Source organism: Centruroides sculpturatus, unplaced genomic scaffold (assembly GCF_000671375.1).
Source record: "Centruroides sculpturatus isolate CEXI.00-Female unplaced genomic scaffold, Cexi_2.0 scaffold98, whole genome shotgun sequence".
NCBI lineage: Eukaryota > Metazoa > Arthropoda > Arachnida > Scorpiones > Buthidae > Centruroides > Centruroides sculpturatus.
The window spans coordinates 787882-796600 of NW_019384476.1; the positions used below are offsets into that span (position 1 = coordinate 787882).

The 8719-nt window shown below is 37.8% G+C and overlaps 1 long non-coding RNA gene across 2 annotated transcripts; it reads left to right on the forward strand.

Moving 5' to 3' along the window:
• Positions 1-2259: 2259 nt before the first annotated feature.
• Positions 2260-8402, forward strand: LOC111621309. Of its 2 annotated transcripts, none has more exons than XR_002756049.1 (3): positions 2260-2396; positions 8129-8201; positions 8289-8402. It is a non-coding gene; the product is annotated as an uncharacterized LOC111621309 (long non-coding RNA). The 2 variants fall into 2 exon arrangements; XR_002756048.1 differs by lacking the exon at positions 2260-2396 and adding an exon at positions 7812-8021.
• Positions 8403-8719: the final 317 nt, after the last annotated feature.

Below are 8719 nucleotides of genomic sequence, written 5' to 3' on the forward strand. Positions count from 1 at the left end.
CCCAAATTATACAAAATTTCCTTTCCGTTAAGGATTTTACTGCCGGTGGCGTGAGGGGGGAGAGAGAAAGAGGGTGGGTACCGGCGGGGAGCCGGGCCAGTTACGCGTAACTCGTATTTTGTTACGATTTATCCCGTCGGCGGGAAGCGTTATCGGAAACGGCCCGAGGGTATTTCGAGTAGTTAATGCCCGGCGCGTACGGCAATTAATCGGGTTGTTGCACTCGGTGGCACGATACGGGGAAACGTGGCGAAGTGAGAAGTGGAAGCAGCGATTTGTGTCGTCGAAATTTACTTTGTCCTTGGAAAAAGGTCGAATTACGCCTCGGAAGGAGGAAAACGGAGGATTTTCCTCCGCCCGAAGAGGAAGAACCTTTCGATGTCGGAATCGCGGTGCGGGGTTTTCGTTCGCGGTCGGTCGTTTCCATAACGATAAAGGTTGGAAGAAACGCACGCGTAGAGGAAAGTCGCCATTGAATTTCTATCATTGTTTGACCTAGAATTTCCGGTGAACGATCTGCTTGTCCTAGAATCCCAATAACGGAGCTTACGACGTGTGACGAAAGTCCAAGTGTTTCCCTCCCCCTTCGATACGGCCGTCGAGCGAGAAGTGAAAGAGCGACTTTTATCCTCGTCCGGAATTTCTTTCTCCGTCCGAATTCCCTAATCCAGTGCGTGTTTGGCGCCAAAATCCCTCCCTCCTCTACGGTATTAAATTAATAAACGTTGGATAAACGCCCTACAAATAAGTTTGGCGTAAAAATCCGGTGACGTCACTCGAACTCTGCCTTAATTCGGGTCGATATAATAGTTACGTCATTGTATTAACCAGAAAAAGTGGAGAAAATGGCTACCCAGAAACGAGTCGAACGTTTCGTGACTGCGGGAAAAATCCCGCGGGTGATACGGAAAAAAGTGAGAATTTGGCGAAAAAGTGCCGTGTAATAAAATAGAAATCAACTTTTTTAAGTTTTCTTCGTTTTCAGAACACCGTGAAAAGGAAAAAAAGGTCAAATGTTTTTATTTGCCAAGGTAAAATTGTAAGAATCCGAAGGAAAAGACCAAATTTATTTAGCCGATTCCTCCAATTTCGTCTTATTTTAATCGTTTTTGTCGCATTCGATTATCGACTCGATTAATTAATAACGGGCTACGAAATTTCATTGTTTATTTATCTGTTTCCAACGGAGAATACGGGGCATTCGACGTCACCGGACTATTTAAAACTTCGACTACGATAATTACGTGTCGCGCTTCGTAACTTTCTTGAGTCGGGATCGAATTATGTCGCTCGTTCCTCCTTCGTCACGATATTCGTGTCGCGTCGTTGCTTGGCGGTTTCCCCCAATTACGTCACAAATGCCAAAACTAACGAGATGCGTTCGATGCGCCCGGTGGTTACTTTATCGAAGAATATAACGACATCGTTTAATTGTTACGTTACGTTTATTCCAATTTCACACCGGTTTGTAATTTCGAAGTTCTCGTGTTTGTAAACAATACTTATCATCGTACTCTCCTATGGCCCGTCCTTCTCTACTTCTTTCGCTTTAACCGGCAAAATTTTTCCGTTTCCAAACGGGTTCGAGTACGACTCACTCCTATATAACTAAGTGTAATTTGTGTACCTTACTTAAAAAGAAGACGAGTGTGGTGTAAGCTACGAGTCGCTACAATTATTCGAACAATATATAAAGTGTATAAAATAATTACGGAGCGCACGAACTACGAATAGAACTAATTTCCTGCAGTAGAAAGATGTAAATTTTAGTGTTTGTAAGTAGCGTAGCGGTGTATTTTTGATATTGCCCTTATAAATAATTTGCGTGGCTTCCATATGCCACCGACTATCTATATCACTAATGACGTTTGTCGAATTTTTCTGCCAGATTAGAGCTCTAATTAGTGGAAAAAATGTTCGAAAAGATAACATCTATTCTAATTACTAGCGAACATCCTATCGCGCACAATAAGAAGTGTCTCGGTTTCTCTTACGTCGGAAAAAAGACACGAAATGTTATTCCGATTACTCATTTATCGTTAACGAGAAAGAATAAAAGTATAATTTAATATTTCGACTTTAATTTTTTTCTATTGTCGAGTACTTAAAATGCTCGGGCGTGGAAAAGGCCTGGGTATTTTCTCTCCTCCCGAAGTAACTTTGCACGAAAATATGTAAATTTTAGTCGGTCCATCCGGGTGTCTGTACTTCGTTCGTTATTATCGCATTCTTCCCGTTCTTCGTTCGGAAGTTGAGCATAAAAGATCCCACGCGCCGACATTTTTCCACAATGGACGCAAAATATGGACAATTAACACGTTCCGGTCAAAGTTAACCGGAAGTCGAAACAATAAAATCTGTTTCTGCACACGCGGGATTGAAAATAAACGGAAAAGGTAAGAATTTCCAATTAAACTAGCCCCAAAAATGAAAAAAATGCGTTAGGAGGAATTTCTAAACGATACGAATTGATTTAAATAGGGTGAAAGTTATCTTTGTCTTTACGTTTTCCATTCACAAACGAGCGCATTATATCTTAGAGATGGGTTACGGTCATACCTGTTGATAATAGTGTGAAAGATTCGTTGTTCTCTTACAACGACTATTTATCCGGACCGATCGACAAAACGGTTCATTGTGATTCTGTCTATGTGAGAAGTCGCGCTGCCTACAATTAGTTATTACTTTATAGTGTGGCGTAGTGGCGGGGAGAAATTCCCTTAACTATTTAATTTCTACACGAAACTTTTCTACCACCGATAGCGCCGGGCCCCTTCCGCATTAATTTATATTATTTAAAGCCCGTATCGCGCTACACGCCGTCCGTAGTGCCGAATTTCCTACGCCGGAACCGGATCGAACGGTGACAAATATATTTGAACTCGTCCAAAGGCCCCAAGAGGGGATAAAGACTGGAATACCTATGCCTAAACTCGTTACTTATCAAAAATAGAAGGGCTCATTTACGGCCAGTAACGAGAAATTCGATGTTTTCCGCAGTAAATCTGTTTTTAACAAAGAAACCGTCGTTCGTTTAATTGTTAATCGAAGCGTTATTCATTAATTACCAATGCGCCCGAACGACCCTAGGGTGGTTCCCATTACTAAACTACTTTTTTCTCTCGTTATAACCACCTATTCTCTCCTATTGTCGTCGTTTTACGTAATTCGCATCAACACCCGTACTTTTCCTATTAAAATTTGTCGTATTTTCCGCTAATTATTTTTCGTGGCGCTTCCGGTCTCGGAAGCGCCGCTCTATCGCCATCTGTCGAGTAAAAAGTAAATTACGGGGGGGGAACGTTTCGTACTTTTCTCGATTATTCGCGTTTAGGGGCTTCCCCTCTCGGGTTTTTATTTTAAATTGAGGATATCGACGTACCGCGTTAAGTGTAAATTTCCTAATTCCTAGAATAAGGACGTATGTTTATTAGACGTACGGCGTTTAAACACCTTTTAGGCCTATATACGCTTTTCGTATAATAATTAAAACGTTCGGTCCAATTTATTTCCTCGGAAAGTTGATTAGTTTGATATATTTTTATTCCTTTTTTATTACGTCACACGAGTTACGGCGCTAGTGTGGCGACTCTTTAACCACATTTCGACACGTCAGATGGCGCTACTATCTCTTCGGCCAAACTCGATGTAACGTCTTTTACGTCGTTTGGATTAATTATCTCCGGGTCTTACCCCGATATTGAGTGAACCGAATCCCGCTTTACTTTTCTTTTTTAATCTTTCGAACTTCGATGTAATTTATGGTTTCGGCGGGTTTTATTTAATTTCTTTTTCCGCGTTTCGCCCAGCGTGATAAGTAGAAAACCGTTCGTCTTATCGCGTTACGGCAGCCGCAATATCCGTAACACCGTACCGAGAAATCGGAAGTCGGAAGTTAAAGTTTTACTTCCGACTCGTACTCCTTCCGTCTCCCGGTTATTTTCTGCAAAACTTTCTCTGCAAATTCCGATAAGACAACTCCTCCACCTCGGTCTTACCGTCCACCCCGATATAGCGTTAAGGCGATAGCGAAACGTCGGTCGTCTTTAGTTCCGGAAAATGTTCCGAGATGGCGATAGGGGATCGAGAAACGGAAGCCGACGGGAGCGCCGGGCTTCCGACTTCCCACGCGATAAAACCAACGATTACTTTCTTAGCGCAATTACTCGAAAGGTGGTCCTCGCGATAACGACGGTGGACGGATTGCGCCGCTTACCTCACAAATTGCTTTTTCTATCTTCCCTTTTATTATTTTATTTTATTTTTTTATTATCGCGGCCTTTGTTTCCGCTCTTATCGCCGTTTTCCCCACCAAAGATTCATTTCGGAGAGAGATTTTCCCTTCCGTTGCCGAGTAAGCCGTACCCTTCGAAGGCGACGATTCTTCGCTCCTTCCTTTAAGACCCAGGCGATTAAGTGGCGTGAAATTGCTTTAAGCGCGCTTTAAGAGCCGACCATTAATTTTTCCGACGAATCTGATACGAGCTACGGTTTAATTCGCGTAATACGGATTCGTAGCGAAGTGTAAAGCGGAGGAAACGAAAGGTTCTTAGTATACTTTTATTTTATAAGGGAGCCGTCGGTAATCGACGTCCACGCTGGGATGGAGGGGGTTACGACGAGTCGGACGAGAGGAATTTGAAATTCGATCGACGTCCGTCTATTTCGTTAAATTTTATACAGTTTGCGCATTTAATTATATTTATAACAGAATTTCTACCGACGGTATCCATCGTCGGTGAAGAGATAAAGATTTTAAGGGCTATCTGTCGGACGTCCGAAGAGGTGAGGGGATGGAGTAAGCTCGAAGAAACTGGGACGAGAGGGGAAGGGAGAGTAAAAATTTGGAGGAAAATGCGGACGTAATTTACGAATAGCCCCTAGAAGAGAAAGAATTTTGGTCGATCGATAAATCGCGTATTGCGCTAGAGAAGAAACGATGCCCGCGCTGGGTTTCTACTGGAAAATGATACACGGGAGTGCATCTAGAAAATGATTTTCTTTGTTGCTCCGACAAATTTATTCTTCTGGCAATTACTTAAGTGTAAAAACAATAGATTCTTCTTACCGAAAAACAAATTCTTTGGCGAATTCTATCGTCTTATTGAGAATAATTTCCATTATTACTTTTTATCGGAGACAAATTCTCTTAATGTCGTTGTTTGTAACGCGTTTAAGTTACTCGTTTATCGCACGTTTCTGTCGTTTCGTCTATTAGCCAGCGTTTACTCTTCTTCCAATAATAAAATATCGCGTCGGTTGGCCGGTAATTCGCACACCGTCCTTAATTAATAGGAAAAAAAATTTTTAATCGCGACTTCTCTCCACCTACGACATAAATTCGGCATTAAAATTTGTGAGATTTTACGTGTAGACCTATTTTAGTTACGTCGGAATACTCCGGAAATTCCAGAAATAATTGTACAGTTGTTATTAAAAGTTTTTCTAGAATTATCTAGAATTTTAGCTCGGTCAAAAACAAACATCGGACGGCGAGACGAAAACGAACGTTACGCTTTCGGGTTAAAATTTCGTTTTGTAAAAAGTAGTTATTACGTCACGACACGGAAAGTGTTTTAAAGTTAAATAGAATCGCGTGGTCTAAAATTTAGTTTAAATAGTCTTTAAAATTAATTACGAAAAAATGTTCCGGCGCATTCGTAAATTAAACAAATAAAAAATTCTTCTTCCATCGAATATAATATGAAAGTAAAATCGTTCTTTTATTAGTAAAGAAGCCGATGAAATATTAAATCTCTTTAAAATTTTTTTCTAAAAATAAATCGAATTTTCTTTCATTAAAATTGATAAAAATCTACAAAATATTTTCTCGGGCGCATTAATTTTTTATTAATTACGAAGAGTTTAAAATTAAATTTTGTAATTTAATCTTAATGTCCATTTAAACGCCGAGCCCGACGGAAGTCCGGGGTCGTTTTTTGCCACGTCACATCCTCCCGCGGGCGTGTTTGGCTTTTAACTAGAGGAAGGGAGGAGTCGAAAAATGGAAAATGTTGCGTTACGTAATGTACGAACGAGAAAACGAAATAATTTGTCTATTTTAAAAGGAAATTTGCCGAGAAAGTAATTAAAACATCCTTTTCGTTCGAGAAGCCGAAATCCTCCCCTTTTCCATGATAATTTCGGGAAGGTGTAAATTTTCGTACCTCGAGTGAGTCTCCTTCGTCCCGGCGGCGACCAATTCTCTTTAATCAGTAGAAATTATTTAAAATTTTAGTTTAATCTTTTAATCCGGCAAAATAAATGCATTCGCATATAAAAAATCCATTGGGCGATTTTAAAGGACAATTTCGAACGCGATTTAAAAGTAATTTATCGCGGTACGAACAGTTAATAAAAAAAATCTAAGCGAAATGTTTTATCGGAGGATTATCGTCCCAAAGGTTTCCCTAATTTGAAGTTTACTCGAATTTATCTCTTCGGTAATTCGATAAGAAAACATAAGTTTTGTAACAAAAATCGTAGTTAGTCTGTCGGTCTGGATGGTAAATAATATCAATTTTCTTTCTTTTAATGTTTATTTTTTGGATTTTTTCGCATTAGTCGGATATAACCGATTTTATTAAATAAATTTTGAATGGTTAATTGCAATTAGCGTGGTCGATAAACCTCTTAACCCACGACCGACCGAAACGTCTAATTTTTCTTTTTATTAGAGTTTTGTCCGGTAAGAGGAGTCGGGCGAGGGAAGAGAGATGACAAATTTATATTTGCGCCGCTTTGGAGAAAGATCCGCCGAGAAACTTACGTAATTCTTGGCGCAGTAATTAATAGAATCGTGGTCGAAGCATCTTTTATCTTCCTAAATCTCAACCGTCGTCTTCCAAAAGAAAATTTTTGGCATTAACGAGAATGAGATCTTCCGAGAGAAGCATCTTTCCAGAAGTTTGCCGAAGCATTCTTCTAAATCCCAAACATCTTCAGGCGGAAGAAGATGGGGATTTAGAGGACGAGACCGATCAGTTAGAGCATATTTATTGATATTATAAGAGCTAGAATATAACGTAATTAAACGACTAGTTATTTACGTTTATACGCGCCAGGGTATTATACAAAACTTAAGAAATTTTCACAAAATATCAACGAAATATCAAAAATAAAACGATTTTAAGATCATTAACGCCAGTCGCAAACACCGGACATCGTTTACGCTTACCAAAACCGTCTTAGAATTGTCCGGTTTACGAATAAAACAATTAATTGCGATATAATTAATGTTTTTTTTTTCAATTAATTAAATTACGATTTGTACTGTACGTATTTTAAAACAATTTGTGGACAAATTATTTCATATTTTGCGGGAACGCCACGACTTTTCTTCGTTTAAATATGCGAACTCGAAAATATTCGTTAAAGCCACTTAATAATGCTTAAAGGAACGAAAGACGGAATAACGTAGCTTAAAACTTTAATTAAAATATATTTATTTCGAATAGAAAGTTTTTAACGCGGTGGCAAGAATTGGCATCGAACGATCGATCTTCGGAAGCTTGGAGAGGACGATCTCGGAAGATGCTCCTATTTCTCTTTAGGTCCTCCAGTGATATTTAACGTTTAAAGCTTAATTAGTTTAGAAAAGTTAAATCATTTCATTGGAGAAAGAAAAGAAAACGTTATTTACATTTAGATAATTTACCGCCACAAACGTTCTTTTAAAAAGAAGTTACATCTAATTTTCTTCCTTCTGATTATGATTTTACCAATATCCTTAATTAAACTCCGCACGCGCGCCTTATTTTCTATTTTCGAACGGAAAAGAAAATATCATTTGGCCAACCGTCCGACGATTTGAAAAATATTAAGCGCTTTCGTTTAACTAACTTCTAACTTACTTAATTGAAAATACTTTTTTGTTAAGATTTTGACAAAATTTACGTCTTTAAATTAAAATTCTTCAAATAGTCAAACGGTTAACAAAAGAAGAAAGCGGTTATTTAATGCTTATCTTTAAAAAAATTAAGGCAATTAAAGTAGAGAAGTTTATTGGAAGGATGCTCGAGGTTATAAGTTATCGTTTCTTCGTCCTCTTTATAAGCTTCTTAATACTGATTTTTTCAAATTTTCAATATAAATTAATGCCTTTTTTGATATTAAAAACTTCTTTTAGATTAAAATGCGAAAGATTTGACACTTAAAGTCGTGATGAATCTTAAGTTTGAAGAGTCGAAAGCTGGACACTCGTAAGAAATTTTAATAAATCTTTGTGACTATTACGATATAAACACCACTCCGTTTAATTTTTACGGATCTTTTTTTTATTTTAAAAGCGTTTTTAAAGCCGAAAACTGCAAATTTGTGCGCGTTTAAGCCACGTCTCCGCACAAAAATGAAGAATCGTTAGGAGAAGAGAAGAAATAAAGCTTTAAAATATTAATCTTTCGACGTTTTTTATATAGATAATGAATTATAAAATATTTATTAAATTGATTATTTTATAAAAAGAAATGAAATTGTCTCGTTAGTTATTGATTATCGCCAGAATAAAACGTTAAATTAAATCAAGTAAAAAATACAAATAAATTTTTAATCTATAAAAAATAAAGAAAATTACGCCTTTTATTTCATTATTTTTGATTTTGTCCAGGAAAATTCGTAATAAAATTTAAAATTTTTCATTAAAAATGCATTCTAATTGGATAAAATTTAAGATTTATTTTAAAAGTTTCCTAATAGCTTCTTTGGATCGATCAAATTTCAT